We start from the raw sequence: 15,959 nt of genomic DNA on the forward strand, positions 1-15,959 counted from the left end.
GACCTCTGTCTTTCTCTCCTAAAGCCTTCAACTGATTGCATGAAGTACACTCACATTCTCTCAAATTCTACTGATTTAAATGTTAATCACATCTAAAAAAATACTTTCACAGCAACATCTAGACTAGTGTTTAACTAAACATCTGGGCACCAGAGATTAGCCAAATTGACACAAAATCAACCATCATCCACATGTAACATATCATTATTAAAATATTTATTAATGTAGGCTGTCTAACATATACCAATCTATCTCATATCACTTAACTACTGTAGGCCTTTTTGTTTTTCATGGATTTATTTAACATTTTAAAAAATCAATTTATATTTCATTCTATAACAAGTTGTGAGTGTAAACTCACAATTTCTGTGAACTGAGAGTCCATTATGTAAAAAGGTGGTTTTTTTAGTAGTTCTAATCTTTCCACTATGTCTGGATTTTCTGATCAAACCTCTAGCTAGCTGCTACCCATCCCCAGGCAGACAATGTATCTTGTCTGTCCTTCATTAGCAATTTCTAATTATTGTACTTCCAGACCCCCAGACAGTCCTAATTTTATTTCATCAAGTTTAGATAAATTCACTATTTCATTAATTTTTTGTAAATTCTCTTGGAACTACTTCTTTTTCTCTTTTCAACCTAATGTACTCTAGTTTTATTCCAAACCAATTTGCAATTACAAAGTAATTACCTTCCTGTAAAAATCATTCAGGCTTTAGTTTCACAGGCAAACACCAACCTGCTTCATCTACAAATTCTCATTCTCATCCTGTATTTGATGAGTAGTAATTCCCATATCATAAAAATGTAACTGGTTCATTTAAGGTAAAAATGTGCAAATGAATAAAAGAAGGGAGGGTCATAATTCAGTTTTGCCTTTACTTCCCAGTGGTGCAGGGATAAGGAGCCAATGGAAATATAGGGTACAATGACTGGACATAACTTATCTCCCACAAGACACTATTACATAGGATATTTGAACATAAGTCACTAAAATACTTTCAACAAGTCAGTCCTTTCCAGAAAAAAAATAAAATATTTTATTTTAACTACTCTGCTGAAAAGGTTATGAAAGTTAATGAATTCCTTACAAAAGATCCCAGATTGCAAACTAAATCTCCAGGATATTAGAGAGCTAATAAAATTTTGTGAGAGTACGACACAATGTGAAGAGCATCAAGACTAAAACCAGATGGTGTGAGGACTGTATACAAATTTTCAATTTGCTCATTGGCTTAAGTATGCCACTGTCCCTTTAAGAATCTGAAACTCTCTACCTGTTAAAATGAGATATAAAGGTTTGCCTGAATCAGTCAATGTGTAGCTCTGAATACCAAGTTTTTTGTTTGAAAAAATAATATTTAAAAAAAATATTGTGTTGTGTTCCATTTAAACACGTTGTCGTATACTTTTCAACTCACAATATTAAGGCATGATGACCTATAAAGAGCTGCATCTATTTAATATATACAACTTGATGAATTTAGAGATAAGTTCACATCCATGAAAACATCATCCCTATCAATGCCATGAGCTTATCCATCACCTCCAGAAGTTTTGTCCAGCCACCTATATATTTTTTCCTTTTGTGGTAAGAGCACTTAATATATGATTTACCCTCTTAGCAAAATTTTAAATATACAGTACTTAATCATAGGCCCAAAGTTGTATAGTATATCTCCAAAACTTACTTAATGTACGTAACTGAAAGTTTGTACCCTTTGAACAACATATCCCCATTTCCCTCTCACCCCAGCTCCTAGCAACCACTATTCTACTCTCTGCTTCTAGTATGTGTTTTACTATTTCAGATTCCACATGCAGTATTTGTCTTTCTGTGTCTGGATTATTTCACATAGCATAATGCCCTCCAAGTTCATCTATATTGTGTCACAAATGGCAAGATTTTTTAAGGCTGAATGATATTCCATTCTGTGTGTGTGTGTGTGTGTGTGTGTGTGCGCGTGCGCATAGACAGATATGGATAGATGACAGATAGATAGATAGATGATAGACAGATAGATAGATGATAGATAGATAGATAGATAGATAGATAGATAGATAGATAGATAGATAGATAGATAGATCTTACACTGTGTATGAATTTCTGGGAGTGCTGGAAATCTGCGCCCATTCACCAGTTTTTTTCCAAACACTTCCACCTGGTATTCATGAAAAAAATTGCAGACAAGAAAAAAAATGACCCACTGTGGAGATATAAAGTGGGCAACAAAACTGAAATTAGAGTTGGCCCAGAGGTTAGTTAGAACTAGCAGATACAGAATTTAAAGGAATTATGACTAATATATCAAAGGATCTATAGGGAAAGGTAGATAAGAGTCTTGAATAAATAGAGAATTTTACCAGAGAAATGGAAACTGTAAGAAGAGTAAAAAATAAATCGTGAAACACACACACACACACACACACACACACACACACACACACAATATTAAGAGAAGAATTCCTATGATGTGCTTCAGCAGAGAGGTTACAGGAGAAAAATCAGTGAATTTTAAGACTGGTCAAGAAAAAAGGAGAAAATAGACATATTACAAATACCACAAATAAAAGAAATGCCATTACTACAGATCCTACAGACCTTAAAAGGATAATAAAGGGATATAATAAGCAAGTTTACATGAAAAATTCAACAATTTAAATAAAATGGAAAATTCCTGGAAAAGCACAAACTATCAAAACTTACAGTGAAATAAAGATAAAATTTAACATATCCAGTAAATAAATTATAATAGCTCTTCGGTTAAAAGCTGTTACACACAAACACACACACACACACACACACACACACACACACACACACACACTGCATGTCCATTTAGAATTTTTTTCAGTAATATTAACAAAAACCGAAAAGAAGACATATCCATTACTGGAAGGAACACAGGAAAATGGAATCTGTGGAATAATGTTGATGAGGTATAAATTAATGCAACCTTTCTGGGAAACACAATTTGGTAATATGTGCCAAGATCTTTCTAAATGTTTACAATTTTTTTCAGAACGAAAAACAAAGATATGGGTAGAAATTGTCCATTCCTGGCTGTCTGTCACATGTCAAGAATTTGACAGACATCATGGATACCAAAGAGGACTCTGGAAAAAGACATTCTGGTTTCAAATTAAAATTTTGCAACTTTCCAGCTGTATGACTTGGGGCAAATCACAAAACACCCCTGTGCCTCAGTTTTCACATCTGTATAATCGGGAAAATAACAGCACCTACCTATGAGGTTGTTTTGCAGATTAAACAAGATAATCTCTCTAAAGACTTACAGCGGCTCCTAGCACAAAATAAACATAATATTGATGATAGTTATAACTATTGTGTTTATAATTCAACACTGAAAAGAGCATGACTTTATAATAAAAAAATATATGTAAGTAATCTATAGCTATCAAACATCGTTTTTCCAAAGATTATTTCATAACAAAAAGTAACAATAAAAATATTTATATAGAATACACTTTGTAAATAAAAGAAAAATGATAAGAGGTAAACATCTCAAATATCATTAGAAATCATGTAGGAATAGGGATGCTACAAGTAATAATAATGACCATAATCCTGGCTTCTTAGATAATGACATTTATCACCAGCTGAGATCAGAAATACTGTAACCAAATTATCAATTTATTTTACATCCAATGAGTTAATCTGGTATACTTAAATTTCTTTAAATATAGCTTATATAAGTACTAGAAATTCTTATAAATTATATGTTCACAATTAAATAAATATGACTTGGCTATATGTCAAATATACGACAAGTACATGAATATACTAAAACAGATCATGACTACTTTTAATTATTCCCATGTAAGTAAATATGGCTTTGAATAAAAATGTTACTTTGGGAAAGAGAATGAAGAAATCTAAGTGGGACATATCTTAAAGCTTTTATTGAGTATTTAGTGTTATGTTAATGTTATTCTCATGTAATATGAAAAACAAGGTCTCAAAATGAAATATAGCTTTACTGGCATTCTACAATGAGGTTATTAATCACATCTACTTTTCATGAATATATATTGTAGCATAATTTCTTAAACTAAAATTTTTCATAAGAATGCCTATGAAAATATGAATATATCACTATTTGAGTTCTTAAAAATACGAATATATGAATATGTTTAAGCTGTATTTTTTTGAGCACTTTAAAGACCCAATTGAAGTAACTTGGTAAAATATATTGGGATAGTCATCATTTTGAACCCAAATTTGTTTGCATGTAAGGTTCAGTTTGGTATTAGTTTCACATGAGATAGATATTTTAATAGCACTGAGCATTGTATGTTTTTAAGTTTCATACTAATGTTAAATATTTAAGAAATTCTCCTTACTGAACCTTTATTTATTTGGGCATTTAAACAATAACATCTTAGATTTGTAGGTAATATGAAAGAGAACTCATACAACCTCCTACTTCGAGAAATCACTTCAACAAGTTAGATATTACTTCATACTGTGTTTCAATCTTCAAGGCTCAGAAAGGTCTTACAGCATTCTACCAGACAATCTCCGATCCCTTTGAATTTGATTAGTTATTATGTTATGGATCATAGTATAGAGGTTGGAACACCGGCTTTGGGTCAGAGCGATGCTAACTCTAGCTCTGATGGTTTTTAACTTTATAATGTTCTCTTGGGGAAAATTACTTAGTCTCCCATATCCTCAGCCACCTTAACTATAAAATGGGCTTAATTAGTGGAATAGCTGTGATTCCATATAAATTGTGTACTTACATAGAATTTTTTACATTTAAATCCTTAGTATTTTACAGTTTTTACATTTATTTTACAGTGAGATGTGAAGTAACAAATTATTTTTTTTTCTAATCAGTTGTCTGAAGCTTGCTTGGTGACCAATGCAATGCGTCTTTCTAAAAACTCATTCAAATTCCCATCTCTTATGTTACCTGACAAAGGGAGAGCACTCTATACATGGAAGTTCTTCTCCTTCTATAGAGTTTAAACTTGCTTTCCTATAAATGTCATTCTCTTTATTTTGCCTGTAGTCATACCGATGAAGGTTGTTTAACAAACTAAACATCCTCAATTCCTTCAATCAGTCTTCATATGGCATAGTTTTCCATAATACTGCCATCACGGCTGCCCTCCTTTATAAGCTCTAATTGCCAATGTTCATCTAATAACGTGGCTTCTTGGATGGACCATTTTCTACCTGACATGTTTTCAAAATTGCAGATGACTGGGAAATAACATTCTCTCTGTTATCAACCCTTCAGTTCTATAAATGCAGCCTAATCTTATATTAGCATTATTCACATTCGATTCACAGCATGAACTAGTAATACTTTTTGTCATTGGCTAAAGACATTATTCTTTTTTATGCAGAACTGTAGAATAAGTTTTAAGACTAGAAATATTTTAAGGAGAGTTATATTGCTTTTCAATTAAGTACACTCTCATCTCACTGTAAGTATCTTTTCATATGCCAAGAAAGAAAAGCTTCAGAACAGCATACACAATATAATTTCATTTTTGTATATAGGTGTTTATTTACAAGTATACACATATTTGAAATAGAGTATGTGCATTTGAAATAGAGTATATGTAAGAATGTATATACCAAAATGCTAACTATATTTAGCTTGCAGCTGGGTGTGGAAAGTAAGGGACAGTGGGACTTGCATTTTCTGTGCTATTTAATCTGTCTTATTATTTTTTTCTTATAGTGGGAATGTTTTGCTTTTATAATAGAATTTAAACTTACTTGGATAATAGCTATAATAAGCAAATGTCAATTTAATGAACAGGGAAAACTCAGAACATCATATTTTATGATCTAAGTTATTAATAAAATTCATCCATGGGTAATCCATTATATTTTAAAATTTATATTGACATTTGTGTGCTTTTATTTTAAATATGTTTAGAAATATTTCATTCAAAGTCATTTTTTCTATAACTTGATTTAATCTTTTGCCTTCCTCTAATACTCTGGTTTTAGAGTGTCTTCCACTTCATCATATGGAAGTAAATTTTACTTATTTCTTCATCAATTACTTTTCTTCTATATTATCTATAAACACAAAAAGCTTATTGGCACATTACTCTTTCATGCTTTCAGAATTGTATGCAATTTTGTGATACCTCCCAGTACCCTGTTAAAAGGATGAGCAAGAGACAATCTTGATAAAATAATGGGAAACCAGACTATACTGCCATAGAACAGGGAAACTCATTACTAAATCCCATAGAAACAAGAGAGCAGGATTAATGACCTCAAACATTAAATAAAGAGGCTAAAACTGAAGGAATAACAAAAGCACTTTTCATTTTCTTCTCAATCTGAAATATATCTGTTTAGAATTACATTTATGAATCTCTATTTAAATTAATAAAATAAGTACTTATCTTTAAAGAGTATCAAGTTTACTCTGAAGAAAAAAATGGAATGTAGTAAGAATACAGAACTGGGAGTCAGAAGACCTTGACTTAAATATGCTATGTAGCCTCCAATCTCAGGCAAAAAAAAAATCACTTTCTGATCCTCAATTTTCTCTTCTATAACATAGGAGTTAAAGAATATATATTTAATGGAGTTGCTGTGAATAGTTAAATGAGGAAAATATGCAAAGCCTATATCACATAACGGAAACACAAAAATATTAGCATTCTTTCATCTTTCATAATAAATCCTATTCTACAAAGAGAAAGATAAATATCAGTACTTTTAAGCTGCTTAAAACCTTGGATTTTCTGATATTTAATCAGAAGACTGTATTTGAGAATATGAGTATCTAAAATAATACCTTTTTTTAAAAAAGACAGGAGGTTTTCAGTTAAAACATTATCCTAAATCAATACATTGATGGATTTCCCCTATCAAACTCCACTTACATGACAGTGAGGGAAACTAAAAATTGTAAAGGTCAAAATACAGAAAGAGACAGCAATAGATAAGACTGCTTAATGCAAAATGTTGGAAGACTGAAACAGCGAGGAGTGGTATCTGACTTAGTACAGCGTTAACTGGTAGGTTTATTTTAGTTTTCATTTTGTGAAATTTAAACAAACAGTTGAATTTCCACCCAGACTGTTGTGGCATAACACAGAGCTAGAACACAGGGAGTTAAAAGTCCAGAAGGTAGAGACCACAAGGCCCCCTCTAGCAGCCTTTGAGGGTAGGGCCTTGAAATCCCAAGGAAGGTGAAATTGAGTTCAAGTTCATTGTACTTAACTATCTTAGTAACAAGAGTGTTTATCCAATTATTATTCTATATTCTTAGATATGCTTCTATATCTTAGTGTTGTTTTGTTTTGTTTTGTTTTTGCATGGGAATCCTCCCCAAAACCCATCTCATGTTTGTCCAATGGATCACAAGGAAAAAGGAGGATTCACCAGCAGGAAGAATCAGATGGCCAGATTGGCTGACCAAGGCTTACTCTACTACCTGGCAAAAGACACTTCTCTATTTCTTTACATTCTGTCATTTACTCATCCGATATTGAGTAAGAATATGAGTAAAATATGAGTAAGAATATGAGTAGAATATGAGTAAATTCTATGTGCCAGGAACCATCCTAATTTCAAAGAACACACAGTAGTGAAGAAAACAAAGTCCCTGTCTTCAAGGCTCTGCATTCTAATGGCAAGAGACAGACATAAACACATTAAAAATATGTCACAATAGATTACTACTCTGCCATAAGAAAACATGAAATAGTGCCATTTGTGACACCATGGATGGATCTTGAGATTATAATGCTAAGCAAAATAAGTCAGACAGAAAAAGTCGAGAATTGTATAATTTCCCTGATATGTGGTATATAAAACTGAAAACAACAAAGGAACAAGACAAACAAATGAAACAAAAACTCATAGACACAGACAATAGTTTAGTGGTTACCACAGGGTAGGGTGGGAGGGGGTGGTAGATGAGGGTAAAAGGGATATATGGTGATGAAAGGACAACTGACTCTGGGTGGTAAACACACAATGTGTTATATAGATGATGTATTAGAGAATTGTACACCTGAAACCTATGTAACTTTACTAGTACTTGTCACCCCAATAAACTTTAATTTAAAAAAAAAAGTCAGTGCTGTTAAGAAAAAAAGGGGTAAAAATGGTAATAAGAAAGGAAGTGAGGATCTATGTGGTATAGGATAGAGAAAAAACTCATTTTATAAACCTGAATGTGAGCAAAGAACTAAAATGAAATGAGGGTATAATCCAAGAGGCTATCTAAGGGAAGTGTTTCCTGGAAGAGAAAACATTAAGCACAAATAAAACACAAAAAGTAGTCCAAAATACATAACCAGTAAGGGGCTGCTCTCATGGAGTTCACTTCCTATAGCTAGATACAGACAATAAGCACAATGTTTTGGACAGTGGTAATTTGTACATAGAAAATTAATACATCCTAAAATAACAAAAGGTGACTGAATGTGTCTATTTTAGGTATTTGGAATGACCAACCCAAGGAGCTAATATTAGGATGGCTGCCTCAGAAAGATGGCTGAAAAGCAGCTACCAGACAAGCCTGATGGAATAAAGAGGAAAACAAAGAGGGCTAAATGAAAGCAAACTCATTCCAATGCCATTGGAATTTTCATGGCTCAGCAGAAGTGAGACAGAATTTTTTTTCAACTATAGTTGACATTCAATATTATTTTATATTAGTTTCATGTGTACAGCATAGTAGTTAGACATTTATATAATTTATGAAGTGACTTCGATAAGTCTAATACACACCTGGCATCATACATAGTTATTACAATATTATTGCCTATATTCCCTATACTGTACTTGACATCCCCATGACTATTTGGTAACTACTAATTTGAACGTCTTAACCCTTCACCTTTTTCATCCAACCCTCCCAACCCCCCTCCGATCTGGTAACCATCAGTTCATTCTCGTATCTATGAGCCCACTTCTGTTTTATTTTTTTCTTCGTTTATTTTGTTCTCTAAATTCCACATATAAGTGAGATAATATGGTATTTGTCTTTCTCTAATTTATTTCACTCAGCATAATACCCTCTATATCCATCCATATTGTGGCAAACAGTAAGATTTCATTTTTTATGGCAGATTAATGTTTTATTGTATATATGTACCACATCTTCTTTATCCAGTCGTCTACTGGGAGCATTTTGATTTTTTCCATATCTTGGCTATTGTATAGATAGACCTGCAGTAAACACAGAAGTGCACTTATCTTTTCAAATTAACTGTTTTAGATTTCTTCAGATAAATATCCAGAAGTGTAATTGCTGGGTCATAAGGTACTGTGTTTCCTCGAAAATAAGACCAGGTCTTATATTAATTTTTGCTCCATAAGACTCATTAGGACTTATGTTCAGGGGATGTCATCCTGAAAAATCATGCTAGGGTTTATTTGCCGGTTAGGTCTTATTTTAGGGGTAACACGGCAGTTCTATTTTTAATTTTTTGAGGAACCTCCATACTGTTTTCCATAGTGGCTGCACTAATTTGCAGTCCCTCCAACAGTACACAAGCGTTCCCTTTTCTCCACATCATCACTAACACTTGTTTTTGATTTATTAATGGTAGACATTCTGAGAGGTGTGAGGTGGTATCTCATTGTGGTTCTAATTTGCATTTCATGATTAGTGATATTGAGTATCATTTCATATGTCTATTAGCCATCTCTATGTCCTTCTTGAAACAGAAATGACTATTCAGGCCCTCTGTCCGTTTTTTAACTGGATTTTTTTTTTGGGGGGGGGTTGAGTTGAATGAGTTCTTTATAAATTTTGGATGTTAAACCCTACTCAATGTATCATTGGTGAATATCTTCTCCCATTCAGTATGATGTCTTTTCATTTTGTTGATGGTTTCCTTTGCTATGCAAATTATTTTTAGTTTGATGTAGTCCCTTTTGTTTATTTTTCTTTTGTTTCTTTTGCCCTAGAAGATATATAAGGAAAAATATAACTAAGGGCAATGTCAGAGAGTTTACTACCTATGTTTTCTTCTAGGAGCTTGATGGTTTAGGGTCTTGCACATTTAAGTCTTTAATGCATTTTGAGTTTATTCTTGTATATGGAGTAAGAAGGTGGTCCAGTTTCATTTTTTGCATGAATCTGCCCAGTTTTCCTAGCACCATTTATTGAATAGACTGTCTATATTGTTGTGTATTCTTGTTGTATACAACAAGCCTGTTGTATATTCTTTCCTCCTTTGTCATAGATTTGGGGTTATTTCTGGGCTCTCTATTCTGTTCCATTGATCTATGTGTCTGTTTTTATGCCAATACCATGTTGTTTTTATTACTATGGCCTTGTAGTATAGTTTGATATCATGTAGGGCGATGCCTCCAACTTTGTACTTTCTCAAGATTACCATGGTTACTTGGTTTCTTTTATGTTTCCATATAAATTTTAGGGTTCTTTGTTCTAGTTCTGTGAAAAATGTAATTGGTATTTTGATAAAGATTGCACTGAATCGAAAGATTGCTTTGGGTGGTATGGACATTTTAACTATGTTAATTCTTCCCATCCATGAGCACGTGGTATGTCTTCCCTTTATTTGTATCTTCTTCAATTTCTTCCATGTTTTATAATTTTCTGAGGGCAGGTCTTTTACTTCCTTAGTTAATTTTATTCCTACTTTTCTGTTTGTCTGTTTTTTATGCGACTGTAAGTGGGTTTGTCTTAATTTCTCTTTCTGATAGTTCGTTATTGATGTACAAAAATGCAACTGATTTCTGAATATTAATTTTGTATCCTTCTACTTCACTGAATTCTTTCATCAGTGCTAATATTTTTAGGTGGAATATTTAGGGTTCTCTATATATAGTATCATGTCATCTACAAATAATGAGTTTTACTTCTTCCTTTCCAATTTGGAGGCCATTTGTTTCCTTTACTTGTCTGATTGCTGTGGCTGGACTTCCAGAAATAGTTTGAATAAGAGTAGTAAAAATGAACATCCTTGTCTTGTTCCTGATCTTAAAGAGAATGCTTCTAGTTTATTTCCCATTGAGTATGATGTTAGCTGTGGGTTTGTCATATTTGGTCTTTATTATGTTGAGATATATCCCTCTAGTCTCACTTTGCTGAGAATTATCACAAATGGATCGTGGATTTTGTCAAATGGTATTTCTGCATCTGACATGATATGATTTTTTTGTCTTTCATTTTGTTTATGTGGTGTATCACATTAATTGATTTGTGGATGTTAAACCCATTTTGCAATCCAGGAATAAATTCTACTTCATCATGGTGTATTATCTTTTTTAATGTATTGCTGAATTTGTTTTGCTAACATTTTGTTGAGGATTTTTGCATCTTTGTTCATTAGCGATATCCTATAGTTTTCTTTTTTCGTAATGTCTTTAACTGGTTATGGTATCAGGGTAATGGTGGCCTCATAGAATGAGCTTGGTAGCCTTTCCTCCTCTTGAATTTTCTGTAATAGTTTGAGAATAATAGGTGCTGATTCTTCTTAGAATGTTTGGTAAAGTCCAGGACTTTTGTGTGTTGGGAGTTTTTTTATTACTGATGTGACTTCATTAGTAGTAATCAGTTTGTTCATATTTTGTTTCTTCTTGATTCACCCTTTGAAGATTGTACGCTTCTAGGAATTTATCTGTTTCTTCCAGATTGTCCAATTTGTTGACATAGAATTGCCCATAATATTTTCTTATAATTTTTTGTATTTCTGTGATGTCCATTGTCACTTCTCCTCTTTCATTTCTGATTTTATTTATTCGAGCCCTCTCTCTTTTTTTCTTGATGAGTCTTGTTAAAGGTTTTTAAATTTTGTTTATTTTTTCAGAGAAGCAGTTCTTGATTTATTTGATATTTTGTATTGTTTTTAAGTCTCAATTTCATTTATTTGCCTTCTGATCTTTACTACTTCTTTCCTTTTACTCACTTTGGGTTTTATTTGCTATTCCAGTCCCTTTAAGAGTAAAGTTAGATTATTTGAGATTGTTCTTGTTTCTTGAAGTAGGGAGCAGGAATTAAAAAAAAAAAAAAGAAAAGAAAAGAAAGCAAAACAACCGTGAACTGGTGACAGGGAAACTGCTGAAGACAAAATGTTAAGGAAAGCTTAATTTTCAAGACATATTGGATGAACAAGACACAGCAAAAGTCACTAAAAAGTATTTACATAGTAGGAAAACCCATAATGTTTCTATTCCCTTCATCTACATTTTGTCCTTCACTTTCTTCTCCTTTCACTTTTCTCACCCTTTCTCGTTCCAATGTTCACTTTCTTGATCAGGACTAAGAGTTCTGTTTCCCAAGACCAAAACACTTATTATTTATTGAACACCTCCACTCAGAATAATATAGTGATCCATCAAATTTCACCACACCAAAACTGAACTCATCGAACCTAATAATCACTTCCTATTCTTGAAGAATAACAAGTGTCCACTTACTCTAGGTAGAATCCCAAAGCCATCTTTGCCTTTTTTTCCTCCTCTCTTGCAGCTTATGGTTTAACAGTTTATATATTCACCCAACTCTACCTCCAAAAAAATCATCTGTGATCCCATTTCTCTTCATTTCAACCCCCTGAATTATTAAAGCAATTTCCTAATTGACTATCCTACTATTTCGCCAGTCACACTTGTCCTCCAACGTCCTAGGAGGTATATTTTTAAAACAAAAATATTACTTTACTACCATGTTTAAGCACATAATGTTCTCCTAGATTCCTCAACCTACATTTTCTGTCCTTTCCTCTCCCCATGCCATGCCCTCAACTGCCCTAGTCACGGTGGACTCCCTGACTTCCACTTTTATACAAACCATCAAATCATGGCTCATTACACCACTAAACCTCTGTGCATACAGTTCCCTCTATCTACGGGCAAGTTGTTCTTTTTTTCTCCTTTATTTGTTCAATCAGTCAGTCAGTCAGTCAGTCAGTAAAATTCCTGGGGGCAACAGAAAAGAAAAATAGCAAAATAATAAATAAACAAAAAATTTTAAAATGTGATAAGTATTATAAAGTCAACCCCAAAGGGCTTTACACATGTATTTCTGAAAGCCAAGACCCGACAATGAAAAGGAAGTAGGTAAGATAAACCTGGGGGCCTGCTGTGAAAGAGTATCAAGCAGAGGAAACAGCCCTAAGATGCAAAAGGAGCCTCCAGACTATAGTGAGGAGTTTGCATATTAGTTCATGTGCAATTACAAATCGTTGGACCCCGCCCTCCTGCAGTCTGCGCCAACAACTCACCCGCTCACCCAATCTGCTTATGCCCAGAAAGGCCGTAGTTCCACTGAACCATGTGTGGCATTTGGGCCCTCTTTGGCAGTGATGATTGTCTTTCTGTTCAGTGTCTGAGTGCTATGGAGATTGCACACAGGGGTCCAGATGCATTTCTTTTTGAGAATGGATACACAAACTGCTGCTTTGGACGTCAGTGGTTGGCGGTGGTTGACCCACTGTTTGGAATGCAGCCAATTTGAGTGAAGAAATATCCTTATTTGTGGCTCTGTTTCAATGGTGAAATCTACATCCACCAAAAGCTGCAACGCCATTTTGAATTAGAATATAAGACCAAAGTGGATGGTGAGATAATCCTTCATCTTTATGACAAAGGAGGAATTGAGCAAACAGTTTGCATGTTGGGTGGGGTATTTGCATTTATTTTACTGGATACAGCCAATAAGAAAGTGTTCCTGGGAAGAGATACCTATAGAGTCAGACCTTTGTTTAAAACTATGACAGAAGATGGATTCTTGGCCATGTGTTCAGAAGCTAAAGGTCTTGTTAACCTGAAGCACTCCACAGCTTCTTTTTAAAAAGTGGAGCCCTTTCTCCCTGGACACTATGAAGTTTTTGATTTAAAGCCAAGTGTTAAAGTTGCATAGGTGGAAATGGTTAAATACCATCACTGTAGAAATGAGCTTCTGCATGCCCTCTGGGACGACAGTGTGGAGAAACTGTGTCCAGGTTTAGAGCTAGAAACTGTGCAGAGCAACCTCTGGATGCTTTTTGACAATGCCATTATGAAGCGTTTGATAACAGACAAAAGGACTGGCTGCCTTTTATCAGGGGGCTTGGATTCCAATTTGATTGCTGCCACCTGTTGAAGCAGCTCAGAGAGGCCCAATTACAGTACCCTCTCCAGACATTTGCTATTGGCATGGAAGCCATTCCTGACTCACCAGCTGCTAGAAAGGTGGCAAATCATTTTGGGAGTGAACACCATGAAGTCCTCTTTAACTCTGAGGAGGGGATTCAGATCCTGGATGAAGTCATATCTTTCTTGGAAACTTATGACATTACAACAGTGCGTGCTTCTGTAGGTAGGTACTTAATTTCCAAGCACATTCGGAAGAATATACTAGGTAGTGTGGTGATCTTCTCTGGAGAAGGTTCAGATGCACTAACTCGGGGATACATATATTTTCATAAGGTGGCTTCTCCTAAAAAAACCGAGGAAGAGAGTAAGAGGCTTCTGAAGGAACTCTATTTGTTTGATGTTCTCTGAGCAGGTTGAACTGCTGCCCGCGGCCTTAAATTGAGAGTCCCATTCCTGGATCATTAATTTTGTTCCTATTACTTGTCTCTGCCACCAGACCTGAGAATTCCCAAGAATGGGATAGAAAAACATCCCCTGAGAGAGACATTTGAAGACTCCAGTCTGTTACCTAAAGAGATTCTCTGCTGACCCAAAGAAGTCTTCAGTGATGGCATAACCTCAGTTACGAAACATGGCTTAGGATATTACAGGAATATATCAAACATCAGGTTAGTGAGGCAAAGATGGCAATTTCAGCCCACAAATTTCCTTTCAATATACCTAAAACTAAAAAAATCTATTACTATCGTCAAATACGCTATTACCCAGGCCAAGTTGACTGGTTGGCCCATCACTAGATGCCCAGGTGGATCAATGCCACTGACCCTTCTGCCCACACTGTGACTCATTACAATTCAACTGCCAAAACTTAGGCACTCTCTAAGCTATAGAGTGAAAGAAAATGTGTCTTCTTATTGAGAAGGGTAGGGGCTTTGGAGGCCAGAAGGTTAGCAATGAGCATCAACCATGCAGGCTTGCATGGAGGTGAAAAGAAATAAAAGTCTTAAGTCTTAAATCTTTTTTTAAAAAAAAGAAGAAGGAGAAGGAGAAGGAGGAGGAGGAGGAGGAGGAGGAGGAGGAGGAGGAGGAGGAGGAGGAGGAGGAGGAGGAGGAGAAGGAGAAGGAGAAGGAGAAGGAGAAGGAGAAGGAGAAGGAGAAGGAGAAGGAGAAGGAGAAGGAGAAGGAGAAGGAGAAGAAGAAGAAGAAGAAGAAGAAGAAGAAGAAGAAGAAGAAGAAGAAGAAGAAGTCGTCAGTGGACAATATCAGACAAGGGAATAAACTTTCATAATAAAATGAAAACTGAGAAAAATGGCAGAAATCACTTATTTCCATTTTTACTTTAAATAGATTTAATTCATCTCTATAAATATGGACATTGAAACCATCATCAAATATGATTCCCAAACTGTTTTTCCACCTTCCTTACAGAGCAACATTTCAGTTCTTTACATTCAATTCCTCAAGAATGTGCCTCAATATATGCTACTTCATGAAGAATGGTGTTGGTTTCAATGGACTAATTTATGCAGATTAATTTGTACACTGTTAAGAGAATGAGTATATACTGTAATTATAAAATCAAGCTAAATGCAATAAATATATGAGTTTAGAGCATGAAGAGGATAAAGAGATATTTAAAACAATGAAAAAATTATTGTGCCAGCCATCCCTTCTAAAGGAATTTGAACAAGGAGAAAAATAATGAGCCATTATTCAGTGAACATTACAGAAACTAACAAAGTTGGCAGGCCAGGCTAATTTCATGACTTTTTTTCTTTATAGTAGAGAATTTGCTGGTTGGAAAAAAAACATCAGAAGCATAAACTATATCTAGCTTCAGTAAGCTACTTGACACATAATAATCTATGGAAAGATTTTAAATCAAGTTTGT

At 34.3% G+C, this 15,959-nt stretch overlaps 1 protein-coding gene and 1 pseudogene across 2 annotated transcripts in view; one reads left to right on the forward strand and one right to left on the reverse strand.

Moving 5' to 3' along the window:
• The window catches only part of GPC5 (glypican 5), a 1,240,359-nt gene that overhangs the window by 1,138,350 nt on the left and 86,050 nt on the right, over positions 1-15,959 (reverse strand). The window lies entirely within an intron of this gene.
• On the forward strand, positions 13,266-14,865 carry LOC308496600 (asparagine synthetase [glutamine-hydrolyzing]-like; annotated as a pseudogene). The gene has a single exon. The product of its transcript is annotated as an asparagine synthetase [glutamine-hydrolyzing]-like (transcript).

Source organism: Rhinolophus hipposideros, assembly GCF_964194185.1.
Source record: "Rhinolophus hipposideros genome assembly, chromosome: 4".
Taxonomy (NCBI): domain Eukaryota; kingdom Metazoa; phylum Chordata; class Mammalia; order Chiroptera; family Rhinolophidae; genus Rhinolophus; species Rhinolophus hipposideros.